At 35.5% G+C, this 25023-nt stretch overlaps 1 protein-coding gene across 4 annotated transcripts in view; it reads right to left on the bottom strand.

Annotated features, from left to right (window-relative positions):
- LOC135139885 (zinc finger protein rotund-like) overlaps positions 1-25023 on the bottom strand; it is a 296081-nt gene that overhangs the window by 34302 nt on the left and 236756 nt on the right. The gene's annotated exons all lie outside the window — the stretch shown is intronic.

Here is a 25023-nt window from a genome sequence, read left to right as displayed (position 1 = left end):
AACTAATCTACTGACAACGTTCTAACCGTTTAGTCTACCTTGAAGTTACATAATAAAAAAGCAAGTTAATTAACAAGTTAGTGTTGACTTAATTTTAATCGGTTTGGGGGCCAATGCATATGCAGTAGTTTAAATAAATTACGAATGAATTATAAAACTATTCTTCTCGATTCCGTGTAAACTCTGGCTTCATTTAAATTTCTTCAAAAACTAGTTTAGTGCAGAATTCTGCCACCGGTGTCAGTGGAACGTTTTAATGAAAAAATTAAAAACACTTTGATCTTTTCGCTCTTCTGCGAAAGCGCGTAATTAGTAATTAATTAATCAATCGTTCGATCATCTAATTAAAACAGTGCGACGCCCTCGTCGGGAATTCGAAATTTAATTTTTAGTCGCCATTTCTGGGAGAACGCAGACAGCGCACATGAAATCGAATACATGAATTACAAGCTCTATTCTTTAGAAATTGATTGTTGCAGTGATGCGTTAACTGCAAACAAACGATTACATTTGATGTATTTTCTCTATCCACGATTTAATTTAATTTTCTTGTGATAAGTCCCTTAATGCTTGAATGAAATTAATCAGATTTCGTTAATAAAAGTGGTGCAGGGTTGGAAACATGCATACCGCATACTTTGAAATTTTTCCAGTTCCTGATGAAAGGTGTGTGTTTTGTCGTCTGCGAGTGTCAAAATTACAAAAACGCAATTCAGTAAATCGCATTAAGTTAATTTCACGTTAATTATTTCAATTATACTTCAGTGCACTTCCTTGTCAATAATTAAGGTTGCGAAAAAAATACATAAATATTTTTATCCGTTTTCTCTCGACCTTGCAAATCGGTGACCGAAATTGAATTAATCCACACAGCCGCCCGTTCGCGCAAAAGTGACAGCGAGTCCGTCGACTGTCCATCGGCGCGTAAACCGCCTTAAGTAATCGAAAACGCCACATTCGCAATCCACATAAAATTAATCATAATTCCTCTCACAATTTAATTAAATCAATTAATCCCAATTCGATTCGTCATTGCGGCCGCAGCATTGAGACCGTCATAAATTCACTTTTTGTCGCCGATATTCAAATCGCTCCGTAATTATCATCGCTAATTATCCAAAATTAGCGAAAATTTCGCGCAAACCTGTTGCAGCAAAACCTGTTGCAATTTTTTTCCTGCCACGTGTGCTCACATCAGCAGATATGTAACACGTAATAAAAAATTTTCAAGGGCGCCCCTCCGGCCAAATTCCGTCACCCGAAAATTCCCAAATCCTGTCCGTATATCTCTCCTACTCTAAGGACCTGTGCCAAGCCGACTGTGAAATAACTCGATTGACCTTCCTCAACAATTATCTTCACGGTTTCGTATTTTTTCGTCGATTCGATTATTCTGCGGTAAAATAATGGCGTAATGATTTTTAAACCGAAACCGTGTCAGAGGCGTACGTGCGAAACGAACGCTCTTAAACGAAAACGAGAAAAAAGGCGAGACGAGGAAGAACATGTGTAGTCGGAGGCGCCGAATTCGCGAAATTGATGGATGTTTGCATACGGGATCGCGGCGCGACAGAGGCGGAGAGTCGAGCGGGGCCGGCGCGTCGCATGAGCACGGAATTGTGCTTCGATTGTGTATGTCGTGTGAGCGCTACAGCGTCACATAATGGGTAATTTAATTAGAAAACAAAAGTCGATCGGCTGCGGTATCCGCCTTCCGCGGTGACCTTGGACGAAGAATATCGCTTTCTCTGTTTGATGCCAAGCCGAATCTGCATAGATAGATTGGGCTATGCTCGTGTGAAAAACACCAGCGTAAGAATACACGTGCCGTTAATTTATTGTATATATTAATATTTATTATATTGGATTCACACGTGGCTAGACTGTTCGCAAAAAGCCTATGTTTGGGAATTTCAATATTAAAGACGACTTTTTCAGCGTCTACTGTTTCGGATTTTAAAATTATGCAACGTCGCAAAAAACCGAAGGAAAACATATATTTTTTAGGTTATTTTTAGTTCGTACAAGTTTTTTAAGACTTATTATTTTTTTTTATGTTTTAAAAACGTTTATTAGTAGGATATTCGCTGCTGCGGAAAATTTTGCAACAAGAAAAAAGTGAATTAGCGTAGACCACATCATAAATTAATTGTAGTTGGCAATTTTCGCCTGTTAATGTCAATGCCGCCTATTTTAAGATTAAAACGTGCCACTGTTAGTGTCTAAACTTAATTATTACGTTAACAAACGGACTTACGTTTATGATATACGAGCGTCAAACGTAAATTGGATTGAAAGTTGTCAGCTCTAGATTTATTGTAATTATTCTCGGACTCCATTTTTCTATTATTGCAAGATGAATAAATTTATTCACAAGCAGCGACAAATGATTGGCGTGTTATAATTAAATTATTAAACTGGTTATAGCGTTTTGTGATATATGGGTGGATAGTGTTACAGACATAATCTATTCGAATAAATTGTCAGCGAGAGATATATAGAATGATCATTTGAAGACGCTTGTGGAATAAAAACGTTTTCTGCAATTGTTCTGACATTTTTAAAATAATTTTAAAATTGTTCGAATAACATTTGGAATGTCAAAATTTGTAATACGAAAAATTAATTGATTTTTTAGGCGCTAAATTCAAACTGATTGATTTTTCCTAGGTGGGGATGTATTTTATAAAAATAACAAAAGAAAATCGAAACATTTGAAGAGGTAACTTAACAAAACTTGTTCGTATTGTGAGAGTCGCTCTCAAGTAGATGCAGGTTGTTCGTCTATTTGACAGCAAATTTGATTCCGAGAGACCAGCCGAACTGTCCGAGAGTTGCTCTCACTTGTGTGCCGACCTGTGAGAACTGCTCTCGAGAGTATAGATTCGTTTTCCCCTGTCTGTCTGATAGTTGTCACATTTTACTTGTATATTACGAATGTCGTGTAGATGATTAAACGCCAATTGAAATTTGTTTAATAATCCCCATCAACAATTTGATGACGTCACCTCAAAATTTTGTTTAGTAAATGCTATTGACATTTCATAAAAGTACATACTCCTATACTGGTTTATGAACCCATCTTGTGTTTTTACTCTAGGCATCTAGATTTCCCAAAAAAAATCGAAATTAAATGTATAATTATCAATTAATAACATTTGAGAACACCATAAGAGCAGCAAAATAGCGATGGTCGAATACTAACGTGGGTTCGATCTCCTCATGGGCCTTTTTTTTTCTTACATTGAGAGTTATATTATTTATATTTCTTTAATTTATAAGTTATCATAAAATTTCACAAAATCAAAATTTTTGCTTTTTCGAGAAAGTTGGATTTTTTAGACTATACTTCAGAGACGATCGAATTTCTTTCTATAATAACCTTACACCTTTTTTTTTATTTCTGCGCTTATAACTTTTTATTTTTATTATAGTATACAGTATACCCAGGTTGAATTTACAGGAAGATTTTTTTAATTTTTTGTTTTATAGAAAAAAAAATGGCTTAACTTAAAATATAAAATAAATCATTTGGAAATCACTTTTTTTTTCTCTTGTGACGCATTCTGGGGTCATACTGTGTATTGTTTGCTTGTCTATTTAACAGCAAATCTGACCGCGAGAGACCAGCCGAACTGTCCGATAGTTGCTCTCACAAGTTTACCGACCTGAGAGAATTGCTCTCGAGAGTATTTTTTTCAAGTGGACACGTTGGGTAATAAAGTTTATTATTAGTAAAAGACGACATCGTACAGGGTTTTTTAACCGACAATCAGGACGTGTATTGACATTTTCATGTAATAGAATGGTCATATTTCAAATTGTACTATTTTTTAAGAAAAAGATATACAGGATGCTGAAAAAATTGCCCACCAACTCAACGGTACATTATTAAGTTCACAAGTCTACGTTCGGGTAAAATCATTAAAAAATTCCTTACGTCAATTTGGGGTTCACTTACAGAAAAAAATATTGATTTAGACCAATAAATCAAAGAACTCTAAAAATTGGCCACACTTTCCTAATTCATCCTGAACCATTTGAAAACAAGAGAACTCCAAAATTATTTTGAACAATAGAAGTCTAATTGATTTCATGTATCCAACACCAAGTGATGGATTAAAATATGGTGAATTATTAAAAATAAAAGTAAAATTTTGAACGGCTATATTTTCTACATTTAGGCCCAAACATCTTTTAAATAATGTTTTCTCTGTTCCACAAACAGTCCTCAACAACGTGTCATAGAGTTGGTACACCATTTTTTCAGCACCCTGTATATCGGCCGAAAATTGTCATGATTCTAAAAAACCATTCCAATAAGCAATATATGGATGTCCTTTTTCAAAAACATCAGAAAAGTGAGACCTACATTACAAATTTATGTAATCTCCTTGTAGTGCTAAATATGTCAGACTGTGGGGACACCCGGTATTTATGTTGTCATGGAGAACTAAAACTCGTCCGTTCGACCGCTCCCAAAATTTAGGTCATCTTAAAATTTTACGTAGTCGATATATCCCAATCGATGACTTAAAAATATATCCATATTTAAGGTCCTGTATACCTTATCCCACAAAAAATGATGACGTCATGTCTCGTTACTATGTTTTATTTTCAGAACAAATTATACAGGGTGTTTGAAAAAACTAGACATATGAATGAAAAAATTTATTTTGTGGATTATCTTGCGCTGATTAATTTACTGAAATTTTCAAAATGCGTCAAAATCAAAGATTTATTACCGCCAAAATTTTGATGACGTCATGCCAAGAGCATACTGAAATTATAATAAAATTTAATAAATAAATAAACGCGGAAATTCGACAAAATGTCAAATGTTTTCGGGAGTTTTTTTTTAACTGTTACTGTTATCATCAATTAGAACTATTCTCGCCCGCTGAATCCATACTCCACTCTAAAAATATGTACTCGAAATCAACGTTGGCAACTTAGGAGTTCCATTCACTTGAAGGTGATATAAATCCTAATCAAATTGTACACGATCGATAACGTTTTTATTGCTTATTATTGTTACCATAGACAGGAAATGGGGCACAAAATTGTTTAAATTAATGAAAATATTCCCAACAGTTTCTATCTAATAATAAATTACCATGAAAAAGTTGAAATTGAACCGTTCAGATCGGAGAGTGCCGCTTATTTTAAGCCGAACGCGCACTCTTTGTGCCGCCTTTTAAAAAAACATCACATACTAAAATTGTTGGTGTAAGACAAAATTTTGAAAAAGTTCAACCAAGTCATTTGTGTCGTTTTTTTTTTTAATTAGCCGCCAACACACCGTTACAGCTACCATTTCCACGTCCCATTAATAAAAGCTTCGATAAAAATCAGCAAGACATTCCGCCGCAGCGAGTCCGTCCCTGCGCGCCTCCTCCCCGCACGCCACTGCCCCTCCCGGCTACTTTTCGGTCGCCCGAAACATGTTCCGAACCCATCAAACAACATTTACAAATGAATAGACGTGTGGTACATAAAAGTCGTTAGAAGCGGGGCCCCACGAAAACAGGTCCGGACTTCGCCGCCATAAATCCTCCCCGGAAAGCCATCGCAAACAAACCCCAAGGTCAAACGCACATCAATGAGCGAAATCCTGGCCACCATCCAGCGTCCTTCTTCTTTTTTTAAAGTGTTTGTTTGGGTGACAGTGGCGTGCTTACGGGCCGAGATCCCGATCCTCGGCATTTTATCTCCCTCTGTATCGCGATCGATTCTCGATTGTCATCGCTATCAAGATAACGGCGCTCTTGACTCTCGAGTTTTTTCTGCGAGATACCTTATCGGACGACCGGAAATACAAACACGACGGCGAAAAATTCGGGCGGCGGCGGGCAGATGGCGTCGGGACGGCGGCGCGCCGCCGCCCGCGATCGTGACCTTCGGCGTTTTTATTATCAATCGGCCCCGGCCCCCAGCCCCCGCTGGCGAGACGCGATTAATAATCACCCTGTCTGGGTTTGTTATCGGTTGCGATTTTGTCTAAAATACACAATGTGTCAGCGATTGCGTTGTGTGCTCGCGGAATGGGGATTTTCTGATGGATGAGCGTTTATTTATTTACCTTTTTTTGCGGTGTACGGCTGGACCGAATGGAAAAATATGTTTGATCTGTCGAAATTCAAGGAGATTATCGATGACATGGAGTTGAAAGTACTCGAAAAAATCTAATCGGGTGTCACCTGTCGTGATGTAATTGTATGGGTTGTTGCGTTGGATTAAAACGATAAGGTCTGTTCGTGTCCTGACAAAGAAAATTACGTTGATTTGACATAGATCATTTCAAAAGTAGGGGCGAAGGTTACGACACGTAAGATAAACAAATGTAAAGTCCAGATCCTCAGCAAATGTTGTCAAATGGCAAACACATGTAACAGTTTTTCTCATTATTGTCATTATTTTTTTTTAATATGACAACGTCTTTATTCCCATATAGTTGTCATTTAATTGTCTTTTACTAAGTAGTTTTAGTTGAGTAAATAATAAAATTTCTAAACTGGTTAAATCAATCAGAAGTCACCACACCCGTGCCAAAAATTATTTCATTGGCAGTGAGAACACGATCATTTAAGCTGTCATTTAAAAACGAATAGCACAAATGCAAAGTCATAAATTTGTGTCAAATTAAAGAACACTGCTTACAAAACAGAACGGATTGCAACCATTCAAACAGTCAATATTTCAAAATTGTGTTAAATGACGGCAGACTTTTTTACTGTAGAGACACAGCTCCACGAAACTCGTTTAAAATTACAATCTGTCATTCAAAAGAATAACAATGGTTGTCATTTAAAATTCAGGATTTCATTTGTATTATTATTCATGACTACCTACTGGCTTTTAATTAAAATATTCTGTACAAAGATTACACGGTTTAAAATATTGTCATTTATGTAAAAATGCTAGAACAGTCAAAAATGATATGATTAGAACTTTCCGCGCCCCTGAAGTACAATCCAACAAATCCCGCTTCTTTAAAAAATTTTTTTTTTGTGATAACCTCTACAAATTAAAAAAACATAATACGCTTCGAACGCGCGACCTTTGCGGTGACGGTGGCTTGTACGCTATTGAAGTAATGATGGTGTGTCGCTTATACCAGGTAGTACAAAAGGTAATTATACAATTTATATTTTTTTGCGATAATCTAGATGGCCTAGGGTAAAAAATCAAGGCAGATTCAGAAACCACAAGTATAGGACTATGTTATTTTATAAAATTTACATGACGTTTATTAACGACAATTTTGAAAAAATGAAACAATTTTTCGTGGGAAAGATTAGCCAAATTTTGGTTATCGTTTTGCTATCTACACGGTCATTATCTGCCCAACAAAAATTGATACAGACGACAGACAAGCGGAAACGGGAGACCCAATTTTTCGTACGCTAGGGGTCATTAAACGTCGAGAAAACATGACAGTAACCAGTCGCCCGTTTATCCTATTACCATATTTTCCCAGCTTAGAGTAAGGAAGTTCAAAATAGGGGTGACGTCATCAATTTTTTGGACGGGGGAAATATCACTTTTGGTACTTTAGTGTAATAATACCGATAGTGCTATATCCAGAATTTCTGGAAAATTAAGAATACCGAGGAATTTGAATTTTTATGAATTTTACTTTTTTTCAGAATTTTGATACTTTTAATATTTGTTATATGCGTTTTTTAGGTCTTATTCTGATTACAAAAATTTTTGTTTTCAATGTTTTTTTAATTTCACATTTTTTATTGACATCTTAACACTTTTCTGAAAATTTTGAAACTTTTTTCAGAATCTTGTTTTTCCAAAATTTATGGTATGCATTTTCAAAGGTTTTGGGATTCTTTTTCTCAAGATTTATTGTCTTTTTTCCAATTCCCAATATTTTTAAATCTTAACTTCATTATTGTCATATTTTCTAAAGACATTGAATTTTTACGCGGTTCACTTTTTCGCGGAATCTTGTTTATATTGAGATTTTTGTTTTGATATCTTCTTTTAGCCCCTTTTTTTTCTTAACCTGAGTTTATTACTGATGTACATATTTTTATGAATTTCAACTTTTCCGCAGATTCTTAACTTCTTTTTTTTAATTTATTATATGCTTTTTAAGATCTTGACATTTTTTTTGAGTAACCCGAATGTCCAGATTTTTGTCTTAAGATTTTTTCTCAACATAAATATATTAATACAATTTACAAACAAAGTTGACTGAAAACACAGATGACAGACAGACAGTTGACAGACAGGCGGAAACGGGAGAGCTATTTTTTCGTACTTTAGGGATCATAACACGTCAACACAGCCAGTCCCCGATTGACGGGATCTATGGACCCCTATTACAATGTTTCCATGAAGTAAAAATAGCAATAAATAAGTTGTCCGCTGACGTCATCAATTTTTTGGACGGGACAAAATATCATTTTGGATGCGTCAGTGATGACGTCATCCAGTTTTTGGATTTACAATATTCTTGGTAACTAAAACATGTTATAAAATTTCGGAACAATCTGTTTTGTAATTTTTAAGTTAAATTATAGAATTTTGTTGTACAATTTTGATTTTTTCACAAAAATTTACTTTCCTAATTTTAAATATACTTTACTTTTGAGAATTTTAAGATGACGTCATCTAGTTTTAAGTCTGATAATTTCAGAGATCATCTGTGTAATAAAAACCCGAATAGAAGATAGACGACGGAGACGGGGTCCTACTTTTTCACATTCTAGAAGTTATGCAACGTCAAGAAAACATGAATTTAGTTAACTTGAATTGTTGTGTAAGCAAATAATTACAAGTGAGAAAAAGGATTAGAATTTGTTTCAGAACAATTTATATAAATCTAAATGAATACGCTTATCTTATTTATAAATTATTGTATTGTCTTGTTACAGTCCGACGCGAAGCGGAGGGTCCTTACTACAGAAATGCGTTCGAGAATTAACCACCGAGTGCGGTAAGTCATTTTCAACTCAAAAAGAAATACAAGTGAATAAACAACATTTAAATCGTCTATAAGCATATAAAACATTTATTATTGGTTAAGTGTGTTAATAATGAAATTATTTTATCATCGATTGTTCTGTAACAATGCGGTAACGTAACTTATTTCCTAAAAGCCAGACGAGTGGCATAGGTGAAAATGATCCCGCTGTCAGACAATAGCTTCTAGGTCATAAATGGGATAAAAGCATTATTACCGTACGAGTGTGAAGTTCGTCCACGAGGTCCAGTGAAATTATATATTCACACCAGTGCTACAATAATGCGTTAATCCAAGTGTAACAAAATTTTATCTATGGCCTTAGAACGTATTCACAACTAATTAAATCGACGAAAAAATAGATTTGTGTTAGATGAGTGTGGCAATCGAATGTAAAGCCCGACGCGAACGGAGGGTTATTCTGCTCAAGTTTTATAATGCTAGCTGAAGGTACTCTATTGTTAACAAAAAGGGTATATGACGTCTACTGTTTGGTGAAAGAGTAAGTTTAAAATTAATTGAAGCCATAAACATAACTGTGCACCGCATGATTGTCACATGAGAACAGCATAGCGGAGTTATATTTCAAAAATAGTCAAAAATGTTGCCATAACTTTTAGTAAATTATACATAAGCAGTTATTAGCGATAATTATCAAACAATTTCTATTCAGGAGTCGATTTATTGACCGTCTCATCCAGCCTGCGTAATTTATACAACTACACGTGGATCTCAACCCATTAGCCATTTTTTAACATAATAATTTGACAGCTACACATAATTGATCAAATTTTAAATTCAATTACTTTTTTAAGGCAAAACAAGTGTTCGTATGTAAATACACACACTCCGAAGTGGCAATATAAATTTCCACCATAAACGAAAAGCAAAAAAAAAAACCAACATAAATATGTATATATGCAAATCGCCAAAACCAAAACCTTTTGCAATTTCTGCATTCCTAGCAACCGACAAAACCGAAAAGATTGGTCCGCGCAACCGGCAAAAGCCAACTTGATGTAATAGTCTAATAATACCGCTCGACAAAAAAGACGGAAATGCCACGAGAGAAACAAGGAAGAAACGGCACATAATCGAATTCGGACATGCCGATCGCCGGAAAATCGATTAGCTTTCGTTATCGATTTTTGCGACAATATTCCATAATCATAAATCGAATCGATTAGGACGAATTCCGCCGCCTTCCCTCCGCCACTGCGCCTCCATTAAGTCATTCTTATAATTCATTACCGCAATGTTGGCAGTCAATTAATGCGCTAATTAAAAAATTACTCACTAAGGTCATCCATTCCGTATTCGAATTGAAAAAACAAGTTCGCGTCGACGAGCATCTCGCAGTCGCGAATTACAAATTGTTTTGTTTGGTCGCAGCCAACTTGGGCGGAAAGCGAAAGCGAGGTGGCCGGGGACGGCGGGACGAGAATTCGGGTTACAGAAATGTGAGGAAAAATACGGTTATCTGTCTGCGATAAAAAACATCTGACTATCTGGAGGTTCGAGATAAGGCGAGATTTGGGATATCCGCGGATGAGCAAAGTCGAGATTTGGTTAAATTGATTGAGGTAGGCTGCGAAATTTTGACGGATTTCGGAGCCTACTGCGAACTCTCTCGTTTGCGTGGCGGGGTTTAAGCGGTTTGCGCGACGACAAGTGGACGTCATTATTTTAATTGTGATATAATTGGTACAGAAACACTTGCATGCGTACGTCGAAGAAAGCTAGTTTTATACAGGGCGTAGTTTTCACAGGTCGCAAGCTGATTTCTACGTATAGCGGTTAATAATAAGTTGCATAATATACAAAAATTATGTTCTGACGGCTCTAAAAATAGGAAGATAATTCTCATTAATTACCAAAAAAGATAATTTTACAGTTCTTGTTAACTTAATAATAAACATTACTAAGAACGTGTCAAATAAAAGGCGTGAATTTTGAGATGCGGTTTACATCGAATAAGAAAGTTAACCAATAAACTACCAATTATTAACAACAAACGTGCATTTAACCACAACAGAGCACTTTTCTGTCTAGAATGTTTTAAAAGCTTCACTGATTTAGTTTCTATCCAAATTTGGTATTCAAAATTTTCCATTGATAGAAACGATTATTTCGCTTTATTCTAAGCACAGATTTTTCATCCTTTAATGAACTTTAATGAACCAAGTCTACAGAAAAAGTTAAAATATTGTTAAGGGAAAAAATATAATTCGTTATTCGGTTATTTTTAGACAATGGATTGTAAAGGAGTCATACAATTGTAAATCTTTTTTGCTAAATTCTAACAATTTTCGTTTTTGAATCAATTTTTTTTCAGTTGAAATTCGAAATTTTCTTGTTCGTACATTTTTTGACTTTATTAGTTAATTTTCGCAACAATTCAGAACCAAAATTTAAATTTGTTTGTATCTTTCAAAAAATTATGAAGTTTTTAACGAGGCGGAGTGGAGATTGAAGGTTATTCGAGGCGTCAAAAATAAATTAATTTGGATAAGGTATTTTTCGTTTTCCAAAAATAAAGTCATTAAGTTTTATGTTTTTATTTAATTGTGTGTACATTTCCTAAATTTGCAGTGTCATTTCCAATTATTATATCATCCTTGCTACGTTAATAATATATGTACATATATACATTGGTATTTCTATAACAATTAGTGATAAACTTCGATTAAAGCTTGAACACCTCATTGAGTAAACTACATTTGTAAAACTAGTGTAATTAATTTAAATAATTGTAATTAGCTTAGTGAAACGTCAGCTTATATCCACAAACAACGTTTATCACTAAAAAAATTGCTTAGTTTATTTTTTGAAATACTAGAAAACGGATTTTCTGCCGTTTTAAAAAAAAATTTAAGGACACCTCGTTATTAAAGTTCTTTTTCATCACGCACGCATTGCCTCGGCAAATACTACCCACATTCGCGATGTAATGCCGTTTCTGTACACAAATAACTGGTATGCTTTACTTATAAATACAAAAGTTTTGTGCACATATTTATTTTTTTCATTTTTTATTATCTTTCGGTATCTATGTTTTCGAATTTTACCGTTTTTTTTTTTTAAATTATGTTAGGGGGGTTTTATCATAGTCGTGTGTGTCCCCCCTTAATGAAATATGTATTTGGATATTTTCGAGAGCTCGTCAATTCGTTCGGAATTAGAGGACGCAGAGGAAATTCGCGTCAAGTTCGAGTAGAAACCAGAATAATATTGTTTTAATAGCAGTAATTTGGCGAGTTTAATATTTATAATAATTCAAGACAAAGACTAGGATGAGTCATTCCCGCAAGATCTCCTTGAATTTTTAATTAAGAAATTCGTCTCGACGCGTCGTCGACGAAAATCAAAGGGATGTTCTGAACGGAGTAGGATGTAGAAGAAGAAAAAAAAAGTCCGGAGGATCCTCCCGGAGCCTTCATACCTTTTCCTCCTGGAAATTCTCCCCGACCGAGATCGGCGTGGGCGGCGTCGACGGGGTGGTCCCCCGGTCGTCGTCCGTCCTCCCTTCGATCGACCTTGAACTCTCCGACCTGAGATTCTCCAGGTGCGCCTTGTACTCCCTGTACTTGAGATCGTTGACGTCGTGCCTCATGTCAGCCGGCGCCGCCGCCTGCCCGCCCTCCGCCCTCAGCCGCTCCGCCAGCCGGTCGTGCCCGTAGCCCCTGTCCAGGCTGTTCAGGTTCCTGTCCATCAGCGGGCGCTCCTGGACGCCGAGGTGGTGCCCCAGGTGGTGGTCCTGGAGGAGGCGCTCCGGGTTGAGGCTGAGGTTGAGTTCGAGGCCGCGGTCCACGTTCAGCCCCACGTTGCGCTCGCCGAGGCGGTCGCCCAGCGAGCGCAGCGTGTCGATGGAGCGCTGCAGGTGCGAGTAGTTGGCGTTGTTTTCCAGCAGCATCGCCGAAGGTTGGTGGAAGTCCAACCCCCCGCTGCGGTACTCCAGCCGGCCCTCCAGTTTCGCAGTCGCCCGGTCACTTCGCGAAACGCCCGCCCATGCACTCGCCGTCGACGGAATCACAGACGCTCGACCGCGAACACTAGCTACTCTCCGCGGAAATCGAAAAAAAACGAAAACGGCAACGAAAACAAAATCGGTCGCTAAAAAACGGGCGCTCCGATTGGCAGCAAAAACTACACTAACGCACTACATTAGAAAAAGTCTGGCCGCGTCTCAGTCAGCATCCACATCGCGGTGTGCTGCGAGACCGGTGGTGGGGAGCGACGCCGGGGTGGGGATAAGTGTTACGTAACAACATAATAAACGAAACAAGTGAGCGTCTGTGCGTCTCGTCTGGCTCATCGTAGGAGGCGGCGATTTTTTCCCCCGTCGTCCCTCATTACCAGGGTTACCGAAATCCGCCGCCGTCTAGATTCACGTCTGAAATTAATCATTATCGACCGTGCGTATGTCTTTCGGCCTTATAAATATTTGATGGCTGGGGGTGGTATTGATTTTCGCAGGTGGCTGGGTGGCGTTTTTTCGACGGCTTTTCCTCAAGGTCAGGGACGGGGACTTTCTGGGTCACGATCGAGGGGTGCCGGCTCGATCTGCTTGCGGAAAAATCGAACTATTGCCGAATTCAAGGCTAGCGTGACTTTAATTTTTCATTGTTTGCCAGATGAAGAAAGGCGGCGGTGCTCCCAAAGCCCAAGCCTACTCGATTTCACACACAATACACGATTTTCACAAATTATTATCTTCGTCATTATTAATATAAAAGAACCAAAACGAAACAATGAAAAAGCAAACACATTTCTAAATTTATTAAATAAATGAAACTTCTTCGCAACAGATGTTCTCAAATAAATGTGACTAATGTTTGTCGAATGTACGACGCCGCAAAATTCACTTTTCCGATAGCTTACGATGACTTTCTGCTTTTGAACTTTATCGTGTGAGCTTGATTTGATTGGTCGTTGATCTTTTCCGCCTTTTCAGACGCGTCAACTTTGGTAATAAATTTATAATATGTTCGAACAAACTGACGAATGTTAGCAACAGCTGCACGTCTTTCACATTTTTCCGAATTTGGTATTTTTGGTTTTTTAAATACAATCGTGTGATTTGTTGCGTATGGTCAACTAGAGCAGAAATTGAAAAAATCACACAATATTATTGTGAGTTAATATTGTTATTTCGCACATTACTAAACAATTTTTTTTAGCGTCAAGGTTCATTAGAAATTGTGATGCAAACTTCTGTGAATTTAAAACATTATGTAATAGTTATATTGATACAATTTTATATGTTTATACTGCTCTAAAATAAAATAAAAACGAATTTTGCATCCTGAATCTGACTCTGTATTCAGAAAAATTCTATCGTGCCTGGAAAAAGTATATGATAATCAAACTCCGGTCGTATTAATTAACGTTAAATTAAATAATTTTTTCCACCCATATAATTTTTTTCCAGTGTATTGTTTCTAACTAAAAAATTGTGTGTTTCCAATAAAATCAAAAACTGTTAATTTTTGTAGTTTATGGAACTCAAATAAAAACAAAGATTTAAATTCAATTTCTTGTGATTATCACACGTGACGCGCACGACTCTGTTGATTAAAGTCTAATTTTCCATTCAGTACTTTGAGTTTAATTAAGATTTTATAATACAGTTTATAAAAACATTGTGTAAATGTAATAACGCGGGTAATTGATCGCTTGATCAAATCCAATAAAGCGAATTAAATACAATCAGTCCTTAATCCAGCATCATTAAACATTTAATAACACATTAAAATATACGAAATAATATATTATCAATTTTTGGGATACTTCAATTTGGGGAAAGCATTTTTTCTCAGATGACTAATCATGTAAAATACTCCATAACGTAAATGCTACTGTACACAACACTGAAAAAAATGTGCATTTAATAAATGAACAGCGAACACATTTTCCAGAGAGCTAATATAACATTATGTTACATTTTAGGAGATACATCATTTTTTATAATTTAACACACACTGTATAACCCTGTTCAACTAAGATAAAAATTAATTAATAATTAATAAAAATTTTACTGACAATATTGTTGAAGAAAAATGTTTTACAAAAGTCTTGTGACACTTTCATTGATTTTATTTGCCTTGCGTATGCACGATTTTTTCAATTAAAATTCTTGTAATCATCACAAATGATGCGCATGATTCCGTTGATTAAACCTAATTTTTCATTATTAGACTTCAGTCCTTTGAGCTAAATTAAGTTTTTAAAATCCGGTTTGCAAAAACACTGTAAACTTAATAATGCGAGTAATTGATCGTCTGCTCAAATCCAATAAAGCAAATTGAATGCAATCAATCCGGCCATAAATATTTAATAAGACGTTAAAGTATACGGAATATATTATCAATTTTTGGGATACTTATTTAAATTTAAGGAAAACATTTTTTTCAGACTGTTATATTGTTACATAAAGATAGTTGCCATTGATTTTAAAATTACCCCTTTTTTTTATTAATTTTAAATTTTAATGCCCGTTGTGGCCGCTCTGCCCCCCGCCGCCCCCAGTAATTAGAAACTCATCGACGTTCCTAATCAATCATCCGCTTATTTGTGCGCATCATAATGTACAAATGAACGTTTCAATTTTTTATTTTCCTACTGTAATCGCTGCTTAATGTATGTCGTTCTGTAAGTGGTCGGGGGCGGCGGCGAATACTTACGAAATGCCGCCGACCGGTTCGAACTATTTTTTCTGGATTAGGTTAGGTCGCGTCCTTATGGATTTTCTCGGCTGGCCTAGTCTGGAACTGTCGCGAGGCGCCCCGACCCAACAAACTTTCCCAATATTAATGGAAACAGAGGGTGAAGAGAGCGTCAAAATTTCGCCAAATTTTTATTGCTGCCACATTTTGTGTCCACCCTTTGAGGGAAATAATCTATTTGCACCGTTTTTGGGGGTTTTACAAGCGGTTGTTAAAGTCGGCTTGTTTACCGTGATATTTCGGTTTGATCGTTACGCGTTTGGGGCATTTTTCTCATTTATAATACGCAAACCAGTGTCACACGAGGGTCCTAGAGGTGAAAGAACTCTGACAATGGCCGGACTAGCACGATGTTTTAGAGATTACCACCCCTAACGCCTTGACGGGATTTATTCCCCTTTTTGTATAGGAATTTTCGTAAAAATCGCAAGTCAACCAGGACCGTATTTTTGAGGTGAGGGGGCATCTTAACGAAGTTTCTTACGGTTAAGTGTGATGCCCGTTTTAATTAGATTGTAAATATTAAATGAAAGAGGGATCGTTTGGCTATAGATTGTAACGAAATTAAATAAAAATGTTGAAAGTTTTTAAAGGAGCTTCTCAATTTCAGGTTAATTCGATTACTGTTTCAGTCTGATCTTGTTACTCTGAAAACTGTTGTCCTAAAGTTTTATTTTTTGGGATTAGGTGGTGGAACGAAGGAAATTTACTTAGATCGTTGTCTCGATACCTAAGGATCAAATAATAATTGTTCCACGTTGTCTTCTGGTGTCTATATTAGCTATAACTGGTTTTATATCAATTTTATATCAAGTAGTGTCATCGTGATTATCTATAAAAATAATCGTTTGCTGTCTTTTGTCTTAAAAAAGTCAATAAAATTAAATAGTAATTAATATTGACAGTGAGCTATATTTAGTTTGTTAAATGACTTAAAATATTTATAAGCGAAAGATTTTTTGTTTTTTTTTTTTTTTTAACACTAATATTTCCAGTAGTTGATTACTATCATTTATACTTACTCACTGACATGTGTTAAATTGAATCTATTTAATAGTTCCAGTTGACAAGGACGTAACACAATTTCAACAACTAACTATTTATATTTTGTGTTCAGAATAACTTACACCTATAATTATAATTACAGGTTCGCTTCGGTAATATTTTAATATTTATTTACTGCTAACTACTTATCGATAGTTAATATAACTATAACTGATAGTAAGAGTACTTAACATGTTAACTTATTATTTATTATAAGGTGATCAACTATGGAATTGGTATTATAAAATGATCATACATATTTTTAAAACTGTAATATGTATTGTATTTAATTAACTATCATCAATAACGGTTATTCATAAATAATCATGTGATAACTGATTAGTTAATAATAAACTAATACCACAATTAGCTCATTTTTTGTTGATGGTAAAATTTTCGTTTTTATATACGAAATTCTAGATTTCGTAATTTTAATTAACGTTTCATCGCCCCTAGAGTACGAAAAAATAGGTCTCCCATTTCCGTATATCTGTAATAGTCTATATTTCAATCAAATATGTCCTAATCTACAAAAAAATCTCAATATCCTGAGAAAATATTGAAAAAATTTGGCAATGTGGTTTATATTTGACTACTCTGTACCTGAAAATGAACGGTGAACGTTGTAACAGGGACGTCAACCAGAAAATCCACATTTAATTCTACATAATAATAATTCCAGAGTTTTTGGCGAATTTTTTGTCGACTGTGTTCCATATCGTGCGGACATAGCATATAATATAATATACTTTAATGACAGTGGTTACAAAAAATATATTATTAAAAATATGAATGCGTATAAATCCACTTACAAGATAATCAAATTATACAAAGAACAAAGCACAGCAAAGAACTTTTACCAGGAGTAATTAATTATGAAACATAACGTACTAATTATTTAGTATTTTTCACATCAAGCTACCTAGTGATTAAATAAAATATTTTGACAACAATAAGTTAAAGCAGTAGAAAATCGTTAATTAATTACGGCTGTCAATTTTACTAAAGATATAATTATGGAGCCGTTGCACAAATAACGATGTTTGAGCTTCATTACATTGTGAACGTGACTTTCTGGAGTATAACAACTTGTAACAAAAAAACCCCTAAAAAAAAATTAACGTGCTCAAAAATGTCACCAACACTTAATGAATGTTTTTCTGTCAATTTTTCTTTTCGCAACGGGTTAATATTTCTTCCCCTCCTCGCCCCATCCATCTCGCAACCCCACAGCCAGCCAATTAATCGCTTTTCCCCGTTTCCCACGTGATAATGACGTCATTTTTCTCCCGTCAAATTATTTCCTCGTCACACAAAACTAATGTGACAAATCACCTCGCGCCAAGAAAAAAAAATACCCCCGAAGAAACCCCCTCCCCACCCCATCATCGCGACAAAAAGCCGATATCCCTAATCGATTTTTTATTTTAATTTATCCGACTTGTCTTCATGACTGATTAGACTAATCTAGCCAGGGCCGACTTTGCATAAACCAGCATACGTTTTAATCGAGGGCCGGCACAGCCTGCTTTTTTCTCACGCGCCTATGCAAATTCGGCGGCCCCGCTCCACTGCTGCCACCCAGACGAACAAAGGCCCCAAATCCGGTCATCCATTCCTTCGGCTTGCGATGGTCCGCAGCCGCCGCGATGGTCAATGGGGGAAATTGATTTGAATTCGAAAAAAATCGCCGTTGAAGGGCCACACGGTCGCGTGACTGTGAGGCGCGTTGCACGTCGTGACGTGTAGGGTCACAGTCCGAGCGCGCTTTGACCGGGGGTCAAAAAAGGGACCTTTCTCTGGGGCTTTGTTGCTTTTTTTCCGTTACATGGGTGTTTTTAACGTATTTTTTGCGGCCGTTTCGGCACGCGTACCGTTTCTTGCAGTGACGAGACGATCTTGCGGCTTGATTTATTTGTAGCGTGATGGTGGACCAAAATAAGAAGGGCAAAAAACGGTTTTTTTTCGGGGTCGGGTCCGCCGATGTAATAATTACGATTTTCAAATAAAACAAACAGGAGGAATTCGGTAATTACGCGTAGACACGCGATATTGAAAATAAATATTGTGGTGGGCGGGGGAGGGGGAAGTGGGCTAAGTGCGGGGATGGGCATGGGCAGGTGTAGCGTGGTATTGCTTTTGGCGTGTTGGTTTTGGAAATTTCGACGGGAGGTGGACATTAATCATGGTTTTGACGAGTTTTTGACAAGACGAAAATTAAAACTATTAATTGGGAAAAGAAACAACAGAGAAAAAGAATTATTAATTTGGTATTTTTCCCTTTTCATTACTTTGTTTTGACTTGTCGTTTTTGATGTCTTCACATATATGTGTGTGTTTTTTAATTTTTGTGTCTTTTTGTGTACGTAATTTTTTTTTTTTCAATTTTCTATTTACGTACTTGTTCATGATCTTCTATTATTTTTTATTTTAATGCTTATTTGAGTTGAGTTTTCCGGCAATTTTTTTCCACATTTCCTTCGATTTCTTTCAATTTTTTTCTAGATCTTTTATGTCTGTTTTCTCGGTCTATCTCTCTTCCTCTTCCCAACTTCCTTTGATTCAAATATTTGTATGACTAATTTTTCTTTTCCTTCTTATTAAATATCGTACATGCAACATTTTAATTTTTTTGCCGCGTCCGTTATATCGTTCAGTATAAAATTAAAAAAGTTGGGCTTAATATTCCACTCTGTTTCAGTTCATTTTTGGTTTGAAGTCTTTCGATTGTACTTTAAATCCCTTTGTTGTGCTATTGATTTTTCTTCTCTTTATACGTTTCCATATTTCGTTTCTTCGTGCCGTATTAAAGGCCTTTTCCAGGTCTCTAATTGTAGGAGGACAAACAAATTTTAAAACAAACTACGGAATAACCCCCTGAATTTTTGTTGGATTGTTTCTCTTGAAGTTTTTCAGTTATCATTGTTTTCGATTTTTTTTTATTAATTATCATGTTTCTAATTTTTATTCGTTTGTAAAGATGTCTATATTTTTTATAATTCTAATATTCCTATAATTTTAATTCTCCCCTATTCTACGGTTCTCAGTTTTTTCTGCGTTTTTTTTTACCACATCATTTAATGCTAGGTTGAAGAGAAGGGGATTCAATACACATCCTCGTCTTGATCCAGCTTTACTGAAGAACCGGTTTGATTTTTCGTTCCTCATTCACCCTTTGCATAATTTTCAGATTTGCTATATAGGCTTTGTATTTTGTATTGGCTCTTTCCAATTTTTCTTTCTTCTAGTATTCTCCGAACGTTTTCCCTTCTTTCTGTCCAACGCTTTTGTAACATCTATGAAGTTTTTTCCGCTTTTTGCCTGATTCGTAATCTCAAGGAGTTCTTGTTCTCTCTCTTAATGCTGCTTCTTTCCGCTCTTCTTTCCGTTATGTTCTGTCCGTTCTCGCTGTTCCTGAGTTGTACTTTGGCCATTTTCTTTTTCTGTTCTATCTCTAATTCATCTTGTTTTAGCAACTTTTAAAAATATTCCATGTGTTCATAATTTTCATTTTTATTTTTATGTTTTTTAACATTTTTATTTCAAATTTTCACATATTTTTTAATATACCGGGCGTCTGGAAAATGGCGGATCAATATGTTATGTACGGGGGTTTCGGGAGTCCCAAAAAAATAATAAAAAAGATTACGAAAAAAACCTAATTTTATAAAAGTAAAATTGGCAACACTGCACGCACCGAATGCGTGAATTCCTCCAGCTTACTGTCTGATTTCTCAGTAACGATGGTGACTGAAATCCACCTTCTCTTTATTTTATGACATTATAAATAAACCAAAAAAAAAAAAGATAATAAGACATTTATAAATTATAAACAAAAACAACAAAAGTAAGGTTTCCAAATTTTGATCACTCTTTTGTAAAAGTTACTGAGATAAAACTGCTTTTGGCAAATGATATACCTTCTAAGAAAAGAGAGGGTGGGTGGGCGGGGCTAGTAGCTGTTAAGATAAGACTGATTTTGGCAAATGAGGTATCCCCTAAGAAAAGAGAGGGTGGGTGGGCGGGCCTAGCACCTGCTAAGATTAAATTGATTCCGGCAAATCACATATCCTCTAAGAAAAGAGAGGGTGGGTGGGCGGGGCTAATAGATTTAATTAAATTTACAACAATTGCCGGAAGTGTTGGCCCCAGCTTCGAAAGCAATCTAAAGGTAGCAAATTAATTTTTCCATTTTTCAATAACTGGATTTTAAAACATCATTTATTCGATTTTTCAATTTTCCACCTTTTATTTTTTTTAGAACAATAACCATAACAATCAGTATTCATTAATGGTTGTGCATTATTATAATAAACCAAGCTATTATTTTTCATTAATAAATAAACCAAAAAAAAACATTTAAATAGACATTTATAAATTATAAACTAAAGAAAAATCCGTTTAAGCATAACCAACTAAACATTAGAGAAGATGTTCAAAATTCCTGCCTAGCCCCGCCCACCCACCATTTATTTTCTTAGAGAGTATGTCATCTGCCAAAATGAGTCTTATCTTGGCAAATACTAGCCCCGCCCACCCGCCCTTTATTTTTTCGAATGTATGTGTTCTGCCAAAATCAGTCTTATCTTGGCAAGTAAATACTAGCTCGTAATGTTTCCAAATTTGGATCATTTTTTGTAAAAGTTAGTCATCAGTACTTGCTAAGATAAAACTGATTTTGGCAAATGAGATATCCCCTAAGAAAAGAGAGGGTGGGTGGGCGGGGCTAGCACCTGCTAGGATTAAATTGATTCTGGCAAATCACATATCCTCTAAGAAAAGAGAGGGTGGGTGGGCGGGGCTAATAGATTTAATTAAATTTACAACAATTGCCGGAAGTGTTGGCCCCAGCTTCGAAAGCAGTCTAAAGGTATCAAATTAATTTTTCCATTTTTCAATTATTGGATTTTAAAACATCATTTATTCGATTTTTCAATTTTTCGATTCTTAATTTTTCAGTTTCATGATATTCAATTTTTAAAGTTTTCGATTTTTCAATGTTACAGTTATTCTAAACTACATTTTTCTCTAATCTAATTTTTCGACTTACAATGTTTGAGTTTTCCAATTTTTAAAACTGATTCATTAATATTTTTCGATTTTTAGTTTTTCAATGTTTCAATTGTTCGTTTGTCCACTTTTCGATTAAAGAAACCGAAAAATGGGATAAGTGGAAATACAAAAATTGCAAAATTGAAAAACTGAATAAATATAAAATTATAAAACGAATAAAGCAAATGAATCAACGAAAAACTGATCTAAAATTGGGAATAAAAAAATTGGGAAAACGAAAAATTAAAATTAAAAAATTGGGGAAACGAAAAATTGAAAAATCGAAAAACTGAAAAAATTGAAAAAATTAAAGTTAAAAAAACGTGTTTATGTAACCCTTGTAAGTTAAAATACGTATGAGTGCATTGATAAACCAGAGTTATAGAGTCATACTCAGGATATCTTGCATATTTTAGACAGGATTTATTCGGTAAGATTTTGAGATGAATGTGTGTTGTTGTCGGGTGAACTTAGAAAGCTAGGTTAAGTTCTGCAAACAAGAATTAAACCCTTGTTATTTTTAAAATGATTTATTTATGTTAATTGTCTCGTGTTTCATATTCTCAACCACTCGAGTTAGAACTTCCGGCGAAACATTTTCGCACTCTCGTATGATTCTCAATTTTAGGTCTTCAATTGTATCCACTAATTGTTTAAAAATAGCGTTTTTCAATGTCGGGAACAAGAAATAATCTAAAGGTGTCAAATCAGGTGATTCAGGTGGATAGATATAATTTGTGTGGGAGTTAATTAAACGGTCGTCATAAAATTATTAGATAAATATTTCAAACTTATTTGAACTCTATGAGCTGTTGCGCCGTCATGCTGAAAATCTCCACTCTGCAATTATTTAGGATCAAGCTTGTCAATAAATCCTGCAGCGTGTTCTGATATCTCGCAGCTGTAACTGACTCCTCGAACAAAATGGACCCAAATAGTCGTCGTCGTAGCGGTGTTTCTTTAAAATAATGGAGAATTTCTCCAAAACCAGGTTTCATCACGAAAATATGTTATATTGAGATAATATAAAGATTTCTGCATTGATTAAGAACTAGTGTATGACTGCTTTTTCTTCGTTTTTTTTTTTGTACAGAATATATTATTTAAAATGATGTAGCTACAACACACTCTGTCTGGTCTCTGTACACTAAAAAAAAAGTCCTTCACATTTGACGATCTACTAGCAGTATAACTAGCGAATAGTTAACGTATAATTTACTCTTCATATTGATTAAATATTTGTTCTAGCAAATTCAATTACCAATCGCCAGTTCGTATTACAAAAAAAAGAACAATGCCAAGCCATTACAAGAAATAATAATCAATTAAATCCTTTGACTAGCTATTAAAAAAACGCTCATTTGTTTCGATAATCAGTTTTTAAATGTTAAAAGTGCATTAACAACTAAAACAAGTTTCCAATAGTTAAATGTTCGAACGAAGACAGTTTCAAATAAATCGTTTCCACATTTACCTCTGCACATTTGATAAATGTTGTAATTGAAAATATCGACAATTACTAAAATAGCGAATATCCATTAGGGCATTTGACAGTTGACAACGCATTAACCAAATAGCCGCTACTTGATTATTAGCATAATGCATGACTGATTGAACATTTCTTTTAACAACTGGCAATCTGCGTTAAAAAAGTGAGAATTTGAAAGTAGAATTATAACGTTATTTTACAAATGTTGATATCGCTGAAATTCTGGAAATTAAATATAGATAAATAGAAACTTTATTTTTTCAGAAGTGAGTTAAATAATTGTCAGAAATGTCAGCATTTTATTTTCCAAACATGATCGATACTCTACGGTAAATTTTACAAATACCGTGACTGCAACGTAAACCCGTATTACTTCATGTTTGGAACTTGTCAAGTCGCAAAATTTATGAGTACACTTGCTGCTTTTCAATGTTATATCTAATTATTCGCCTTGTAGCAATAAATTTACAATTTCACTCTTTCTTGTACCCGTGTTCGCTGCCTGCCCCACGTGATTAATACCATCACTTCAAATTCATCGAAAAACGTACAAAAAGGCGCCATTCGCCCATCATTAACCAACAATTATCTCGTCAAAACGTTACACCATACTTAGTAATAATAACACTAAAGACACCTATCGCGGTATCCCACATGAGAATTTATTGCACCTAGTGTCTTACCGGAAATACCTCTACTTAATTAAGTATTTAGACTAATACCATAATTACTCCCATCCTACCATTACTCCGCAGAAAAAACGCCCCTTTACTCGCGCAATTCCGAGAAACAACATTTCGTCGTTTTTCCGCCAAAAAAAATGCACGTCATGAACGCCAAACGTCCCGATCTTCCCATCAATGGGTTACATCACAATGCGGACCCATCATCACGCGCTGGGCACACGCACGCGAAAAATGTTTAACCCAGAAATAATTGTAGGTACACAATGGCCTTCCCCCTCCCCCGGCTGGAATATAGATCGGATCACGTTTTGGGGTTTCATTGTATCGAAAATAATCGAATCGTGCTCCATTGGCATAAAAGAATGGACGAATGGCATGAAGGGCGATGGGTTGATTTTTCTATCACGACCCCAACCCCTTCGATAGAGCGCGGTTGTTGTGTGTAGCGGTTCGATGTTGACAGAATTATTAGTGTCGAATTACAACGACTCTAAGCAGATAAAACGCATAGGATTTGTGTGTATTTAGATGTGTATTAAGTGGGTTATTTTATTGACTTGTTGCTCGATTGGGGTGTCGGATAAGGGGGTGCACGAAATGCGGACGAGGAAGTGGCGAGGATTTTGGCGGGAAGCGACGGGGGAGGTTTTGGGGAGGAAATGCTCAGGAATTGAGTGTTTACATGAATTTTGGATGGGTCAGGAAGTTTTGAGTTTACAGATTTGCGGTTAAGTTGAACGTAATCTGATCAGTCACCTTAAATGAAACACCCTATATATTTAGATATAAAATAAAATAAAATTTAGTACATTCCATCGTAGAAATCCAGATTTTTATAATTTCCAGATCCAGTAATTGGCCAATATCCTGTTGGTACTGAAACTTTTCATAGAAACATATTTTTAATTACTTACTGATTTAGTAATATATTTTTTTTTATTGTATGTTTTAGATATAATTTATCAGGCTAACAACTTTGTTGCCAAGTAAACCGAGTGTTTCGTTGATTTATTTGACAAAGAAATATGTCTTTCTCAATTTTAG

Source organism: Zophobas morio, unplaced genomic scaffold (assembly GCF_036711695.1).
Source record: "Zophobas morio isolate AGI-343-1 ecotype UQ-CSIRO unplaced genomic scaffold, CSIRO_AGI_Zmor_V1 ptg000038l, whole genome shotgun sequence".
NCBI lineage: Eukaryota > Metazoa > Arthropoda > Insecta > Coleoptera > Tenebrionidae > Zophobas > Zophobas morio.
This window is presented reverse-complemented; position numbering and strand designations above follow the sequence as displayed.